This window comes from Melanotaenia boesemani, chromosome 2 (assembly GCF_017639745.1).
Source record: "Melanotaenia boesemani isolate fMelBoe1 chromosome 2, fMelBoe1.pri, whole genome shotgun sequence".
Lineage (NCBI taxonomy): Eukaryota > Metazoa > Chordata > Actinopteri > Atheriniformes > Melanotaeniidae > Melanotaenia > Melanotaenia boesemani.
This window is the reverse complement of record NC_055683.1, coordinates 11,592,381-11,610,200: the sequence shown is the minus strand read 5'-3', so window position 1 is coordinate 11,610,200 and position 17,820 is coordinate 11,592,381.

Below are 17,820 nucleotides of genomic sequence, written 5' to 3'. Positions count from 1 at the left end.
TTTATGAACACGATCTGTGTGGTGAAATTATGATTTAATGATTTCTGGCACAAAGAAGAAAAATCCCACCTTACTGTCAGCTGTACGTTCCTCCAGCTGAACTGCATTGTCATGAAAGAGAGAATACAGGATCAACTTATGGAACAATCTCACCATCAAGTCATACTTCTTTCTAATGAAGTTTTATTTTCAAATAAATGAATTACCTTCATCATTTGTCTCAGAGGAAACAGATTTGGTTTCAGACTCTCCCTTCCCTCTTGCTGTTGGGTTCTCTTTGTTCTCCTCCATCTTATCTGCTCTTCATCTTTACAGCCACAAGATGAAGTTGATTATAAAAATGTTGTAATACTTCCTCACTAAAAACACAGATCATCATCCAGAGTGCTTTGTGGATAGTTGGAGGAATTCTAAATTTTTAAGTTTTCATTTTGTTTTCCAGAGTTAATTCAAAGTAAATTAAAATCAGTATTAAAATGGACGTTTTTCCATCTTCCTTTTTCTGTCTACCTTCCTGAAGGGGCACTTTAAAGTTTCTGATACAAAATACAGCATGTATAGGACATTCATGGTTCTATTTCTAATATCTACAACATGTTCAGATATATTGAAATAAAATAAATGTCTGTGTTTGTCCAAATATTATTGCATGGTTTAAAACACTTTTAACAGCCTATAGAGGAAAATTACAGGGTTATGTTCACCAACATTTGCTGACACACCAGATTTAGGCTGTCAGACAGGGAAGTAAAAAATGTTTAAGGAACAATAAAAGTTTTGCAGAAGTGGAAAAAGTTGTGTGTATGCAGGAAAAATTATAAATTCAATCGAGATCCAGATCTTATATTCTGTAAGAACCATTTCCATGCAAGATGATGAGTTTAAAATGTTTTCAGTGAAAAATCACAAACATTCACTTTAAGTGAACAGATGAATTTGTAAAGTAAAGATGTGTCTGGATATTTTTGAAAAATGCCTTCCAATAATTCATATTAGTACAAAACTTAAAGTGAAAATTTAATACAGAATACAAACTGCACAAATTCAGATTTTAACCCATAAAGGCCCAACCCATGAAAAAATGGTAAGAAAAGTCCAAGTTTTTAAAATTTGAGGTCTTTTTTTGGCCCTTTAACAAGATGTTTATACTATAAATTGAAGCAAAATGTCTCAGAAACTGTATGTGACAAATATTTCATGTCAGGCTCTTATGGGTTAGAGTAAAAATACTGTTTGCATGAAGCCACCTCCTGTTGTTGATGTTGGTTTTTTATTATTATATTGGCTCCATTCCTCTTTTCTTGCTGTCTTGATCAAGACCCCCCAGTCCCTGTTAGTGACTGTATGTAATATCGGATCAGAGGCTTGTTTTAAAATATCTGCACCTCATAAACTCCTCTCATGTTCTCCAATAGACTGTGAACTCTGTGGGTACACTTTTTTTCAAAATGAGAAAACTGAAAGAGAAAGAAAGGGAGCCCTGTTTCTCTAAAACCATGTGACTTAAAAAAGAACTATACCTTTTGTTTGTAACTTTCAGAACTTAAATTTTTGTCTTACAATGTGGTAAACATAAAACTCTGAGCCATTGTGCAGAACTTGATAGACTTGATGGGCTGTTGGATCCATTTAATTTGATTCAGGACTGAACTGAATACCACCGGTTTAAACTGTTCCACAACAGGAAAAATTCAGCATGTACACACTCATTCTGATGGTTTCTGTGATGTATGTTCTTTCTGCACATGCTTGAACCACGTGGGGATCAGATGACATGATGAGTTTCAGGAAACGATTTTAAAAAATGGCGTCAGTAAAACAAAACTGGACTGTGGAGGATACGTTTTAGTAGAAAACTCTTAAAGAGCTCCAGATTGTTGAGCATCTAAACTGCTGAAAGACTCTAACCAACGAGTTGTTCAAGCAGATCAAATTGGATCACATCTTTTTTGTTGTCTTATTCTTCTTCCAAATCAGTCCACATTGTGAGTGTTTATAGTAGTATTATATTACATCTTTCCATCTTGTAGACACACAGCTGATCAGATCACTTTTCTAGCATCCATGTAAACATGTCAGCTGGAATGTCTGATCTGATGGATTTCAGTTGGATAGAAGAAATATTTGTCCATGTAAAGATAGTTGTTGATCTTCTTTGGTAAAATGGTAAAATCCCCTATATGTAATTTGTCATACAAATATTTAAGACAATATTTAGGCTTACACTGAAAAAAAATTCTAAACAAGTAGAGAAATTAAATTAAAAGTATAGTTCAGATATCAGCCACCTCAATAAGGAGAACTGAAAATGCCAGTTATTCAAGTTAGTGTCTCTTCATCAGCTTGCACAATTTCTACAGTTGTCCTCGTCTTCATTCTTCTTCTGCATTTTAGTTCCCTTTCTGATCCTCTTTTTCTTCTCCGGTTTGTTTCTTCTGCTGGTTTCATGTCAGCTAGTGACCGATAGCTAAGCTATCCAAATTACACTCGTAACTGACACAGAAGATGGATGAAACTGTCCGTCCATCTGCGTATCCATCTTCTGCATCGAGCATACATGGGCCTTTATGGTGCTCTGCAGCAAAGCATCTCAAAAACATCAAAATCTAGAACTTCATAGTAAGTGTTTATACCAAATTATAAACTACAGAACTTTTTAGAATGTCTATACATATTTTGTCACATAGATAAATGCATGATTAAATCTTTAAAAATATTTCAGAACAGGAAGAGTGTTTTAGGTTTTACAACACTTGTTTTTGGAGGGAAGTATATCCATTTTAGATAAAACATAAAAGCTATATATTTTACTTAATTTAATAAAGGCATGAACTTTCAAAAACTGTTAGAATTTGTAATATAATTGTCATTATTAAACATTGTGTTTATTGCCATCATAAGAAATCAGTTATCTTTTTATTGCTCGCTCTAGTGGTCTTTATGTCACCGTTAGTGTACAGAAAAGAGGGTCAGAGAGAGAACTAGATGTGCAGCAAAGGGCTTCAGGTTGGACCAACATCTTGTCGAAGATCTGGAGCCTCCATACATGAGGCAGCTGTTCCGTTGTGCTTATGTAACACCTATAGATCGTCTACGGCTTATTGGGCTCAGTGTAAGGTTCGACTACTGGAGCAATAATAAGTATGTAGTGCGTTAATAACCACAGACCAGGAAATAAGTTTGAACTGCCGGCTTATTATATTAATTGAACACAGAAAATGTATAACAACACTCTGACATACAGCTGACACACAATTTCAATCCACTTCTCTTTCAAGCGAACTTTTCCCTTTCTTTCCAAGTGATTTAGTTTGTTAATCCTGTTTAATTTAAACCTATTTTTTCTCTGGTTTAAAGGATAATTTCTTTCCAACCTAGGTTTTTTCTTGTTTGCACTAAGTGCACGTTCTGTCTTTTCTCTAAGTTACTCAGCTTTATTCTGGATAAAGTTTTAGTTTTAGTTTCAAGTTCTAGTTAAACTCTTTCTTTAAATTTCAACCATTCTCAATATTTTTCTTTTGTGGTACCCAACAAAAGAACTGCTTATAATCACAACTCGGATAACACCATTACAGCATTAACAGATATGATTAACAAAACAACAGTAAATAAAATTTACAAAACTCAAAATGATTCAGTAAAAGACTGAATAACCTTGTTTATCACAAGTAATAGTCTTTGTCCCATTAACTGTCAATCCTTTGAATATCCCGAACAGTTAATCCAATGTCTGTGAATCCACTGCGGCTCTGCATAAAGATTTGGATAAATCCTACCAGTTCCTGATGAAAACCACGCAATGTCCAGGAGAGGCGCTTGGCTTCTGTATAATGCACGGTTCACGGAGTCTTTGGGTGGCTCGCCATCTTGTATCTCGAACATGGAATCCCACTCCGGTGCTCGCTCAGAATTTCCAGGCCAACCTTAATAGCCGAGTCCCGTCCGGCCACATACACAGTGTGAAACGTCACCAAGTCACGGACAGGATGAAAAAAAAACAACTGACTCCTCTCAGAGTGCGGAAACAACTTTAAGTAGATGATCTTTTCTGTTCTTCTCCGTGGTTTTTTTCTTTTTGCAGCTCTGTAACAACCGTCTGCCCATCTTCCTCGTTCAGAAAAAAAAAAAAAACAGGAAGTAAAACTAAACAAATCTGGTTGGCAGTGACGCACATGAGTCACGCTGCCATTCGGCCCTTCAAAATAAGAGTCTCAACACCCTTTTTTTTTTTAGCTATTTTAAATAATAAGAAAAAGAAGTAATAACATGAATTCACACATTTTAACCACTTTCTTCAGGGTTTTAAACTCATTTTAAACATTACATCATGAAATAAAGCATTGCTCACCGTTTTAGTTATTTTTTTTTGTTTCTTTTCTTTTATCTATTTATGGCTTACAATGCATTTCTTTAACGACTGTTTTATTAACAGGCTTTTATATTAACAGGGTTTTGTAACCAAGGTTACACTTAACACCACGGCATTAATATTAATTTAACATTTCTCACTAAAACACAAAACATTCAATGAAAAAAATTCTTATCATAAACTCCTTTCTGAAATGTTTCCAGTCATTTGAAGGACAAAAGTTACATCTCCTCCTCTATCCCTTTGTGTTGGCTTCTTGTGTGAAACCAACAAACAGGTGATTTTTTTTTGTTTGTTTGTTTTTTTCTTCCATCTTGTCTCTCTACTCTGACACATCTTCCTTCAAATCACTACCAACCGCCTCCTCTTGGAGGATCAAACAAAGGGCATGTTGCACATACAGTGGGGTAAAAAAGTAGTAAGTCAGCCTCCAAATGTGCAAGTTCTCCTACTTAAAAAGACGACAGAGGCTTGTAATTTTCATCATAGGTATACCTCAACTATTAGAGACAAAATAAGAAAAAAAAAATCCAGAAAATCACATTGTCTGATACAACTACATGTTTCTGTGTCATTCCATGGTAGTATTAGTGCATTCACTCGCGTGCAGCCCTCTTTCTTTCTCTATGTGTACCTTGCGTGGTTTTTCCTTTATTCCCCCATCTTTTCGCAGGTTCATAATTTTTTATTTTTCACCATCACCACCACTGTCACATCCAAATACATAATTATCCAAATAAACATGATTGATTTTTTCTAAACTAATGTAATACCTCTCCTGTGGGGATGTCAAATAGGCACATACATCGATGAAGTAAGATTTGTTTAAAACATCATTTCAACATGAGAACATATTTATCAAAACGTCAGCTGAACTGCATCAAGAAGAGATTATATAATTTGATAAATTGTTATATAAAAGGTGGGAAACATGTTTTCGATATGAATTATTTTGTTATAACAATGAAGCCAACAGGAAACTCAATCATATATGGAGATGGGTAAGTTCCTTTACCATTTAAGATGTGCTTCCAGACACATCCTAGAAATCATATTGTGCTCTTATATTTTTAAAAAGTCCACCCAGAGTCCCATTTCTGAGTCTTCTACCCAGCCAGTAGTTCAACTTAATAAAGTGTAAGGTCTCTTTCAGTGTTGTCTCTGTCATATTGCCTCTGAATCGATAGCCCTGTTGTTTAAAAGTCCTTCATGACCTCTCTATATGTTAAGTATGTGCTCCTGTGCCTAGGTGAACAAAAAATCGCTGGTGATTCACTTGATAGTGTATATAGCTGCATGCACAAACATCCTCTTCAGTTTCTTGGACATATTGGACAAAGTGCAGCTGTTTCCACTGTCTCCCTCTTCAATTGAATCCACACGTCTCAGTCATAATCCTTGGGCAAATCTGCATGCTACAACACAATGATCTTACAGTTAAACTGTGTTTCTTGTAGTGGAAACAAGTTACAATATGCAGTAAGCAGTAAAATATGTTAACATATTAATTTGCAAAGTTTTTCTTTGCCACCACAGCAATGAAATTTCTTCACAGTGAATTCTTTTTACATGTACTGGAATTTTGGACGACTCCTCTTCTGTGACAACCTGCGTATAGTAGAGGTTTTGTTGAGCTCATCTATTTCTATTGGACTCTACACAGCCCTGTCCAAAATATTGAAATAGCTCAAGTGTAACCATTTTTCAATGGTTTGTTTCTTCTTCTTCTTTTTTTTTTTTTTTTTCTTTTTGGATCACTGTGTTGTTATGGAGTTTGGCGTGCACTCAAGTGACAACACAATGTTGCATATTTGTTAATAGTTAAACATCGCATGATAGTACAAAAATTCATTCATTCATTCATTCATTATCCATAGTCCATTACGGGTTGCGGGTGAACTAGTGCCTATCCCAGCATATTAACAGGTGAGAGGCACGGTACACCATGGACAGGTCACCAGTCTGTCGCAGGGCCAACACAAATAGACAAACAACCATTCACACGCACACTCTCTCCTAGGGAGAATTTAGAATAACCACTTAACCTATCATGCATGTCTTTGGACGGTGGGAGGAAGCCGGAGAACCCGGAGAGAACCCATGCATACACGGGGAGAACATGCAAACTCCACACAGATAATAATACAAACTCAGATCAAAAGTATTATGAAATAAACTGTGTCTGATATAACCCACCAATGAATAAACATCAACCAAGATGTTAAAGAGGAGCGAGAACGAGAGAAAATGGATCTGTCTCTTATGGATCTGGAAATAAATCAACAATGTTTTCAACACACCCTAAACAGAAAGTAAAAAGTTTAAACAGAACCAAATATAGTTGGGAGCATCATAATCAATTTACTTTAATAAATTATCCAAAAAGGAAAAGGCAGAGTTTGCCAAGGGCCAGATTTCAGCACAGTACTTGCTTGTTAAAAGTGGATTGTGCATTCAGCACTGCAGTTCTATTCATCTCCCTCTATTTGTACTCAAGCAAGAAGATGGTCATTTTTATTAACACTTCTACAACGCAAAAGCTTAACAATAACTAGTGGTAACAAGTGCTGATAAAAGTGGCACAGTCGTCACAATATGGTGCTTTCCTTTGCAAATGATAATAAAGTAAAATTAATTCTTAATTAAAAACTGTAAAGCTGCCTGTAATTGTTGCAAAGTTGCAAACTTAATGAAAGCAAAGGTATATGGAGGAATAACTTATCAACAGTATCCATCCTTTGTGCTGCCGCATTTTTTAAAGTGCATCCTTTGTCCATGCTGAGGGCATGTTTCTTGCAGAGCAGCTTCATTCGTTTGAAGCCATTTTAAAAGTAATATTTTCTTTCGTTTCCCCCTATCTGTTTTTTGCAAACGTTTCTTTACAAGACACATCATGAGGCAGTGCACGATGCAAGCAAGAATCAAATTCTCTCATTTTGTGCAGGAAGTCACACAAGAGGAATCTTAGAAAGTCACTTGAAATACAGTTGGTTTTGTAGTTTATCCATCATTTGCCCCTCCCACCTTCCTCTACACTTACATTTAAATCAGCATAGTCCCACGATCCATCCATCCATCCATCCATTCTCTTCCGCTTATCCGGAGTCGGGTCGCGGGGGCAGCTGCCTAAGCAGGGAAACCCAGACTTCCCTCTCCCCGGCCACATTCACCAGCTCATCCGAAGGGATCCCGAGGCGTTCCCAGGCCAGCCAAGAGATGTAGTCTGTCCAGCGTGTCCTGGGTCTGCCCCGGGGCCTCCTTCCGGTGGGACGTGCCCGGAACACCTCACCAGGGAGGCGTCCAGGAGGCATCCTAACCAGATGCCCGAGCCACCTCATCTGGCTCCTCTCGATGTGGAGGAGAAGCGGCTCTACTCTGAGCCCCTCCCGGATCACCGAGCTTCTCACCCTATCTCTAAGGGAGAGCCCGGCCACCCTGCGGAGGTAACTCATTTCGGCCGCTTGTATTCGAGATCTCGTTCTTTCGGTCATTACCCACAGTTCATGACCATAGGTGAGGGTAGGAACGTAGATCGACCGGTAAATTGAGAGCTTTGCCTTTCGGCTCAGCTCTCTCTCTTCACCACGACAGACCAATGCAGAGCCCGCATCACTGCGGACGCCGCACCGATCCGCCTGTCGATCTCTCGCTCCATCCTTCCCTCACTCGTGAACAAGACCCCGAGATATGTAAACTCCTCCACTTGGGGCAGGACCCCATCGCAGACCCGGAGAGAGCACTCCACCCTTTTCCGGCTGAGGACCATGGTCTCGGATTTGGAGGTGCTGATTCTCATCCCAGCCGCTTCACACTCGGCTGCGAATCGCTCCAGTGCGAGCTGAAGATCACGTCCCGATGAAGCCAACAGAACCACGTCATCCGCAAAGAGCAGAGACCCAATCCTGAGGCCACCGAACCAGATCCCCTCGACACCTCGGCTGCGCCTAGAAATTCTGTCCATAAAAGTTATGAACAGATTCGGTGACAAAGGACAGCCTTGGCGGAGTCCAACCCGCACCGGAAACGATTCTGATTTACTGCCGGCAATGCGGACCAAGCTCTGACACCGGTCGTACAGGGACCGGACAGCTCTTACAAGCGAGTCCGGCACTCCATACTCCCGGAGTACCCCCCACAGGAGTCCCCGGGGAACACGGTCAAATGCCTTCTCCAAATCCACAAAACACATGTAGATTGGTTGGGCAAACTCCCATGCCCCCTCGAGGACCCCAAAGAGGGTGTAGAGCTGGTCCACTGTTCCACGACCGGGACGAAAACCACACTGCTCCTCCTCAATTCGAGGTTCGACTATCTGACGGACCCTCCTCTGCAGCACCCCTGAATAGACCTTACCGGGGAGGCTGAGGAGTGTGATCCCCCTGTAGTTGGAGCACACCCTCCGGTCCCCCTTTTTGAAGAAGGGGACCACCACCCCAGTCTGCCAGTCCAGGGGGACTGTCCCCGATGTCCACGCGATGCCGCAGAGGCGTGTCAACCAAGACAGCCCTACGGCATCCAGAGCCTTAAGGAACTCTGGGCGGACCTCATCCACCCCTGGGGCCTTGCCACCAAGGAGATTTTTAATCACCTCAGCGACCTCAGCCCCAGAGATAGGCGAGCCAGCACCAGCTACCCCAGACTCTGCTTCCTCATCAGAAGACGTGTTGGTGGGATTGAGGAGGTCTTCGAAGTATTCCCTCCACCGCCTCACAACGTCTCGAGTCGAGGTCAGCAGCCCCCCATCCCCACTGTACACAGTGTTGACGGAGCACTGCTTTCCCCTCCTGAGCCGCCGGATGGTGGACCAGAATCTCCTCGAAGCCGTCCGGAAGTCATTCTCCATGGCCTCTCCAAACTCCTCCCACGCCCGAGCTCCGCTTAGCCCGCCGATACCCATCAGCTGCCTCTGGAGTCCCAAAGGCCAAAAAGGCCCGATAGGACTCCTTCTTCAGCTTGACGGCATCCCTTACTCTCGGCGTCCACCAACGAGTTCGGGGGTTACCGCCACGACAGGCACCGACGACCTTACGGCCACAGCTGCGGCTGGCCGCCTCGACAATAGAGGCATGGAACACAGCCCATTCAGACTCAATGTCCCCCGCCTCACCCGGGACTTGGTTGAAGCTCTGCCGGAGATGGGAGTTGAAACTCTTTCTGACAGGGGACTCTGCCAGACGTTCCCAGCAGACCCTCACAACACGCTTGGGCCTGCCAGGCCTGACCGGCATCCTCCCCCACCATCTGAGCCAACTCACCACCAGGTGGTGATCAGTTGACAGCTCCGCCCCTCTCTTCACCCGAGTGTCCAGGACATGCGGCCGCAAGTCCGACGACACGACTACAAAGTCGATCATCGAACTGCGGCCTAGAGTGTCCTGGTGCCAAGTGCACATGTGGACACTCTTATGTCTGAACAAGGTGTTCGTTATGGACAATCCATGACGAGCACAGAAGTCCAACAACAAAACACCACTCGGATTCAGATCAGGGGGGCCATTCCTCCCAATCACGCCCCTCCAGGTCTCGATGTCATTGCCCACGTGAGCATTGAAGTCCCCCAGCAGAACGAGGGAGTCCCCAGAAGGAGTGCTCTCCAACACCCCCCCCCAAGGACTCCAAAAAGGGTGGGTACTCTGAACTGCTATTTGGTGCATAAGCACAAACAACAGTCAGGACCCGTCCCCCCACCCGAAGGCGGAGGGAGGCTACCCTTTCGTGCACCGGGGTAAACCCCAACGTACAGGCGCCAAGTTGGGGGGCAATGAGCAGGCCTACACCTGCTCGGCGCCTCTCACCGGGAGCAACTCCAGAATGGAAGAGGGTCCAGCCCCTCTCGAGGGCAGTTGTTTCAGAGCCCAAGCTATGCGTCGAGGTGAGTCCAACTATATCTAGCCGGAACCGCTCAACCTCACGCACCAGCTCAGGCTCCTTACCCGCCAGAGAGGTGACATTCCACGTCCCTAGAGCTAGCTTTTGCAGCCGAGGATCAGACCGCCAGGGTCCCCGCCTCTGGCAGCCGCCCAGCTCACAATGCACCCGACCCCTATGGCCCCTCCCGTAGGTGGTGAGCCCACGAGAGGAGAGGCCCATGTCTCCCTTTCGGGCTGAGCCCGACCGGGCCCCATGGGCAAAGGCCCGGCCACCAGGCGCTCGCCTCCGTGCCCCACCTCCAGGCCTGGCTCCAGAGGGGGGCCCCGGTGACCCACGTCCGGGCAAGGGAAACCTTGGTCCTTGGTCCCACGATCATATATATATTTATATTAATATAATCGAGTGTGAGGAATTAAGATAATTGTAACTGTTGGTAAAATAATAACACGAAATTCAAGCAATCAGACCTGGGTTAATTAAATTTACAGGATCCACTTGTGTGCATCAGTTTTAAGAGTCCTCCTTAACACAGCTGAAAAAAGAGGGTTCCCAGATGGTGGCGTATGTTCAGACTGAGCAAAAGTCGCACTGCCATCCAGTGTTACCAACTTAGCGACTTTGTCACTATATTTAGTGGCTTTTTAGACCCCTCATGTGACTTTTTTTCAAAAAAGCAACTAGCGACAAATCTAGCGACTTTTTCTGGTGTTATTGGAGACTTTTGGAGAGTGATCTGAATGAACGTAGTTTACTTTTCTCAGTTGTGAGTGGGTGCTGCGCAGACCCCTCCCCCATACAAAAGCACTCAGAAGAGGCTTGGTCCTCATGCAGTGACAGCAGCAGCAGTTCCCAGCTGCCTTCAGAGCAGATCACCTCTGCCCTATGACCAGGCTGAAAATGAAACGTACAATGCTGCTGCTGGCTGATCCCATGCTGGCTTACCATCAGAGATTAATGTTTACCCTTACAGCTGCTCTACATTTATGTTCTGTAGCTAATTCAGCCATTACTGTAATTTTTTTTTAAATTAATTGTTCAGGAGCAGCAGGCAGGAACACTGACATCCATCAGTTTGTCATTTTTCCTTTCCCTAAGGTTTATTTTTATCATTTCAGTATGCACACTTAAACTAATTTATTTACTTCATTGCCTTGCCCTATTGTCCTATGTCATTAAAAAGTTTGTTTTTGTTTTTTTGTTGTTGTTGTTGTTTGTTGTTTTAACCTGTCCTGTCTAGGATCCTAACATACAGAACGGTGCTCTGTGCGCCGTATTTTGCTTGACAGATTTGGTCTACCAAGGGAGACATGTTATAGGATGCCCTTGATATCTTTTATTGTCTTTTATTATTTTTATTGTAATCTTGTTTTCTTTAGTCTTTATATGTCAGAGCCAAACCTGACAGAGATAGAGAAAAGGACAGGATTAAAAATGGAGAAATAACAGTTGTCTAGGCTACCTAACATACATAAAAAAACAATATAAACTATCACAGTACTACTTGATACATAAACCAACACACAAACATCAGCAATATTTAGTTAGAAGTGGATGGAGAGACGAGCATGTTTGTAAGCATGCTCGTGTGGACATGTGTGTGTAGCCCTGAAACAAGGAGGAAATGTATGCTTGCAAGGGGGCCATGATCATGCCGCACCACGTAGGGGATAGGGGAGCCTAAGGCCCCAAAGGCCCAGCAGGTCCACAGAGCACCAAGCCCAGGACAGCCAAAGCAGATAGAGCAGAGGCCCACTCATACCAGAGCAGAGGGGCCCCCAGACCGGAGCCCTCCCCGGCATGATGGGGCAGAGGCACTGGGCAGCCCAGGGTGACAGTGAGCAGGCCCAGCGGAGGGCAGGCACCCCACAGGTCCAAGGGCCACGCATTCCCCCCAACTGAGCCCCACCCAGGAACCCGACGGGGCCTGACCGCCCCAGGCAAAACCTTCACGGGCCACGCCAACCCAACACCAAGGCTAGGCACCCCAGGGACAAGAACATGTCCGCAGGTCGCAGTCGTGTGCATGAGGGGGCTATTTGTAATGCAATTAAAAACTGGAAGGAGCCATGAGATGGTGGTGGGTCCCACTGCTGCCATGCAGCAGGACCCCCTCAGGGCTCCCTCAGTGTGTGTGCTATGTGTGTAGTGCAGTACTGTTAAATGTGGTAGTGTCTAACTTGTAAATAAAATTGGGGGGAGAGAGGTCACAAAGGGAGGGGATGGAGGGAGGGCCATCTTGGTGGCTCCTGTCCTCCCACCCACAGCCCATGGGCCCATCCCCCTGAGGCCCTAAATATATATTGATGTCTACGTTGTGATTAAAATCTAGTAGGACAGGCAACCGCAGGGATCCACTGGGGGATACTGCAATGGGGACCCCTCAGCCAAACCCACCGCCTACACCCACCCTACAGTGCCCTATGTGTGGTGTGTATGACGTGGGGTGGCGGGGGAGGAGAGGGGCTCAGGGAGGGGCACAACCGGGAGAGATCTCTCTCCCAGGCAACCAACTCCTCATCTGGCACTGTAGGTGCCCCCGCCTCCCCAGAACCACCCGAGGGCAGAAGGGCAAAGGCCCGTTCCGGTCAAGAATCCAATGCATCGCCCACCCACCCCTGGCAGCCCACACCACCACACCAGGGAACCACAGAGCCCCAGGTTGCACACATATGATTGGGCCCAAGGCACAGCACCCCCATCCACCCCGAAGGAATCCCCAGTGTGAGGGGAGAGAGCAAGAAGAAGAAGACTTTATACTTAAGCTGAAAAAGACAGATTTCCAAATTGTCATAAAAATGTTTGTTCTATATCTATCCACAGGTCATCCAATGGACTGGGTTTGAGCCACTTTAGGACATATTGCAACCTATTAGCTAGGAAGTAATGTTGAAAGTTAGGCAGGTCTAATCCTCCCCTATCTTTCGGCTTCTGTAAAGTTTTTAAACTGATCCAGGGTGGTTTATTTTTCCAGAGAAATCGGGAGATGTGTGGTTCTAGCAATTTAAACCAGATGGAGGGGGGGTTTCATAGTAATCATAGAAAACAAATAGTTGATTTTGGGTAGAACCATCATTTTTATAGTGGCAACTCTCCCCATGTGTATAATGGATAGAGATTTCCAGCGAGCAAGATAATCTTCTATAGTCTTAAGAAGGTGAATGTGATTAAGTTTTGTTGGTTCTGAGAGCCTGGAGGAAATATTTACACCCAGGCATCTAATGTCACCTGATTGTAAGGTGATGCTGGGTAGATTTTGAAAGCTACAGTTGATGGGTAGAACTGTACTCTTAGACCAGTTAACAGAGTAATCTGAAAGTGATGAGAATTTATTAATTAGTGAGACTGTTTCAGATAGAGAGGTTTGTGAGTTCTGGAGGAATAGTAAAAAGTCATCAGCATAAAGACTTATTTTATGAAATATATTTTTGGACTGAATGCCTTTAATAGCTTGATTTTGTCTAATTGAAGTGGCTAGCATTTCAGTAAATATAGCAAAAAGTGAGGGGATAGTGTACAACCTTGTCTGCTACACCTTTGTAAATTAAAACTTGGAGAGGTTTGGTCACTCGCATTAGGAGAACTGTATAAGATTTTAATCCCGTTAATGAAAGATGGTCCAAAGCTGAATCTTTTTAAAGTAGCTAGTATATATTTCCAGTTAGCATGATCAAAAGCTTTCTCTGCATCTGAAGAAATTATTATTGTTTCCAGGTTATTGATGGTAGAATAATATATTATATTATTTAATCTCCGCATGCTAACAGAGGAATATCTGCCCTTTATAAAGCCTGTTTGATCAGGGTGTATAATGAGAGGAGTTTATCAGTGAATATGGGTCTGTAGCTAGATGGTATTGTAGGGTTTTTACTTGGTTTTAATAGTACAGTAATGGTGGCAGAGTTTATGTTTGGGGGTAAGTAACCATTTTCTTTTATTTGTGTCACCATCTTGAAAAATGTAGGGGCCAGTGTTGTCCAGAATTCTTTATAGAAATCTGCTGTGAAACCATCTGGACCTGGGGCTTTTTTACAGGGCATATGTTTAAGGGCTTCATGTAGCTCCCCCACTGTGAGGGGGGATTCTAAGGTGACTTGTTCCTGCTGTAAACCTGGAAGATCTATATTGTTAAGAAAATAATGGATATTGTTGTCTGATGGATCTAAATGTGATGTATACAAAGTTTTATAGAAATCTCTAAAGTTGTTTATTGCATCTAGCTCATGCCTAATGTTACCTACCGAATCTTTAACTGCTGATATGGTAGATTTTTCCTTATTTATCTTGAACTGATTAGCTAAAAATCTGCTGGATTTAATACTGTGTTCAAATGTCTCCAAGCATAATCTTTGCACCAGAAATTCTGTTCTCTTGTTAATTATTTAATTATTCTTGAAATTAATTCAAGTCTAGCCTTCCTTATTTGTTCATCTGGTGAAGCAGTGTAGGCGTCCTCTAATGATTTAATTCTTAGTTCTAATTCTAATATTTTTGAGTTTTCTTTCTTTTTTATGTGATGCAAAAGAAATAATTTTGCCTTGCATTACCGCTTCCCACAGAACACATGCTGAGACTCATGGTTTGTCATTGTTTTCTAAGTAAATAGCCCATTCCTTTGTGAAGTAGCTGATAAAGTCAGGATCTTTAAGCAACTCTGTATTAAATACCTAGCTTTTAGTAGGCAGTGTGCCTTCAACTCAGGAGAACGTGATGCCTACAAAGCAGCCAAGTATAACCTCAGAAGGACCACCAGGACATCCCAGAGAGTATACAGGGAGAAAGTGGAGTCTGCCCAATCAAGCCACGACCTGAGACGCGTGTGGCATGGACTACGTTGTATCACTGACTACAAGGGGAGGAACAGGCCAGTGGAGCTGTCCAGTGCATCATTTCCGGGCGAGCTCAACACAGCTCCAACAGCATCCTCAAGTTCGACGACGACACCACCATCCTAGGCCTCATCACCAATAATGGCAAGAGCAAGGGGCGTCTCCAGCTTTTGAGGACTCCCTGGGCTTAGCCCGGACCAGATGTAATTTAAAAATTAGGGGAGTGTGAGTGGTGTGCGGGTGTGTGTGTGGAGGTCTATGTGGGATGTGTGTGTGGGTGTGTGTGAAGGTGTGTATATATGAGTGTGTGCACGTGGAGGTCGAGGTGTGTGTGGAGGAGTGAAGGAGTGGGTGGAGGCGTGAGTATGTATGGAGGTGCTTGTGTGTATATGCGGGTATGTATGTGAGTGCCTGTGTAGTGGTGTATGTGTATGGAGGGGTATGAGAGTGTGTGTGTATGTGGGCACCGGTGTGTGTGTTTATAGGTATGTGCGTGAAGTGTGTGTGTGGAGGTATGTGCACGTATTGAGGTGTTGGTGTATAGAGGTGTGTGAGAGGGTGTGTGAGTGGCTGGGGAAAAAAAAAAAAAAAAAAAAAAAAAAAAAGTGTGTGTGCGTTTGCAGGGGGTTAGGACTTGTCCTCTGGGGGGCGCCCTGGCCGGGTGTTGGGGGCATGGGCCTGTGGTTCCCTTCCTTTGCCTCGCCCCCCTCCCACTCAGAAAGAGGAAAGTGGCCCCTTGGGCTGGTGGCTGGCCCCTGGGGGGGTTCGTGGCGTGCCTGGGTTGGGGTGCCTGCTCCGGGCCTGTGGGGGGAGGCTTACTCCCCTCTGGACCTACATCTCCTGACCCCTCCCCTCCCCCACTCTTCACTACATACACAGGTAGGGCTGTGGGAGGTGTGCTTGTTGCGCTGGGCGGGGCAGGGGGGTCATCATAGTGGCCCTGTTGCTTCGCCGAGCGGCAGCATGCCTCCCAGCTTTTAATTCCACTTAGTCACTGAGCACAAATAACATTTGCAACATACAGGTGTCTCCTCGCCTCCTGGCTGGGGCTGTCCCCCCGCGGCGTGGGGTGGCGGGAGGATGGTGGTGGGGGATGGTGTTTGTGTGTGTGTGTGTTGGGGGGGGGGTGGGTGGGAGAGTGGTGTGGGTGTGGGGGGATGGGTGTGGGAGGGTGGGGTGTGTGGAGGTGGATGCGTGGTGTGTGGGAGGGGGGGTGGTGTGGGTGTGGGAGGATGAATGGTGGAGGGATGATGTATGTGTGGGAGGATGGGGTATGTGTGGGAGAATGTATGGTGCAGGGATGGGGGAGTGTGTGGGAGGATGGATGGTGTATGGGAGGGAGGATGGTGTGTGTGTGGGGGAGTGGTGTATGTTTGGGAGAGTGGGTGATGGAGGGGTGGTGTGTGTGTGTGGGAGGATGGGGTACGTGAAGGTGGATGTTTGGTGTAGGAGAGGGAGGACGGTGTATGTGTAGGAGAATGATGTATGTGTGGGAGGATGGGTAGTGGAAGGATGGTGTGTGTGTGTGTGTGTGTGGGAGGTGTGAAGGTGGATGAATGGTGTATGAGAGGGAGGATGGTGTATGTGTGGGAGGATGAGTGGTGGAGGGATGATGTGTGTGTGGGAGGATGGGGTAGGTGTGGGAGAGTGTATGGTGGAAGGATGGTGAGTGTGCGGGAGGAAGGATGGTGTGTGTGTGGAAGAATGGATGGTGGAAGGATGGTGTGTGTGTGTGGGAGGACAGAGTATGTGAGGGTTGAATGGTGTATGCGTGGGAGGATGAATGGAGGAGTGGAAGGAGAGTGTGTATGTTTGTGTGTGTGTGTGTTGGTCTGGGGGGGGGCAGGACTGGTTCTCGGGGTGTGCGGCTGGGCGCTGGGGTGTGGGGCTGGCCTCTGGTGGTGGCCGTCTGGGCGGGCCGGGTCCCCCCGGGTGGCGTGCTGGCCCTCGGCCTGTGGGGGAGGGGGGTGTCCCTGCGCTCCTGGGCCCGGGCCCTCTGCCCCGTCTGTCCCGGGCGGCCGGTGCCCGGGGGGGTCGGGGACTGCTGGCCTCGGCCCGCCGGGGCCGGTGCCCTGTGTCTGCGGGGCGGCTCCTGCTGGGGTCTCCTGCTGCTGCCTTCCTGGGCGGGCGAGTGGTCGTCTCTGTGGACCGGTCGGGATCTGTTGCCTGCGGGGGGGCTGGTGGCCTGGGTCTCGGGACCGCTGGCCTGACTCTGGCCTCTGTTCAAGTGAGGTGGCATCTGCATGATCACTCTGCATGGTCACTCCTTCCTGAACGTCTCCACACAGTCTTTGCATCGCCGTGTGGCCGAGTTCTCCAACACATCCACACAGGTTTCTCTGCGCGTGTTCTTGAAACAGCAGTTTCACTTATATCTATTATCATATTTTGTTTCTTTTTTTTAATTATTTCTGTTCTTATTATTATTATTACTCTTACTCTTATTATTATTATTGTTACTATTATCAACTAGTTGTGTAATGACCTACTGGCTAGGATGATCTTAGCTATATATGTTGTAAGTAGTATGGATTACATGGTCTTCTGTATGATGTTTCAAGTCCCCACCCGCACTCCCCACACCCTTTCTGTCCCTCTCTCTCCCCTCCCTCTTCTCTCTACTTTCTTTTCTCTCTCTCTCTCTCTGTCCCCTCCGGTCGAGTCCAGCATTAAGAGTCTGATTTAATAAAGTTTTTCATGTCATCAAGAGGGACTTTATACATGTAGTATAAATCCCTGCTTGATAGAGTAAAA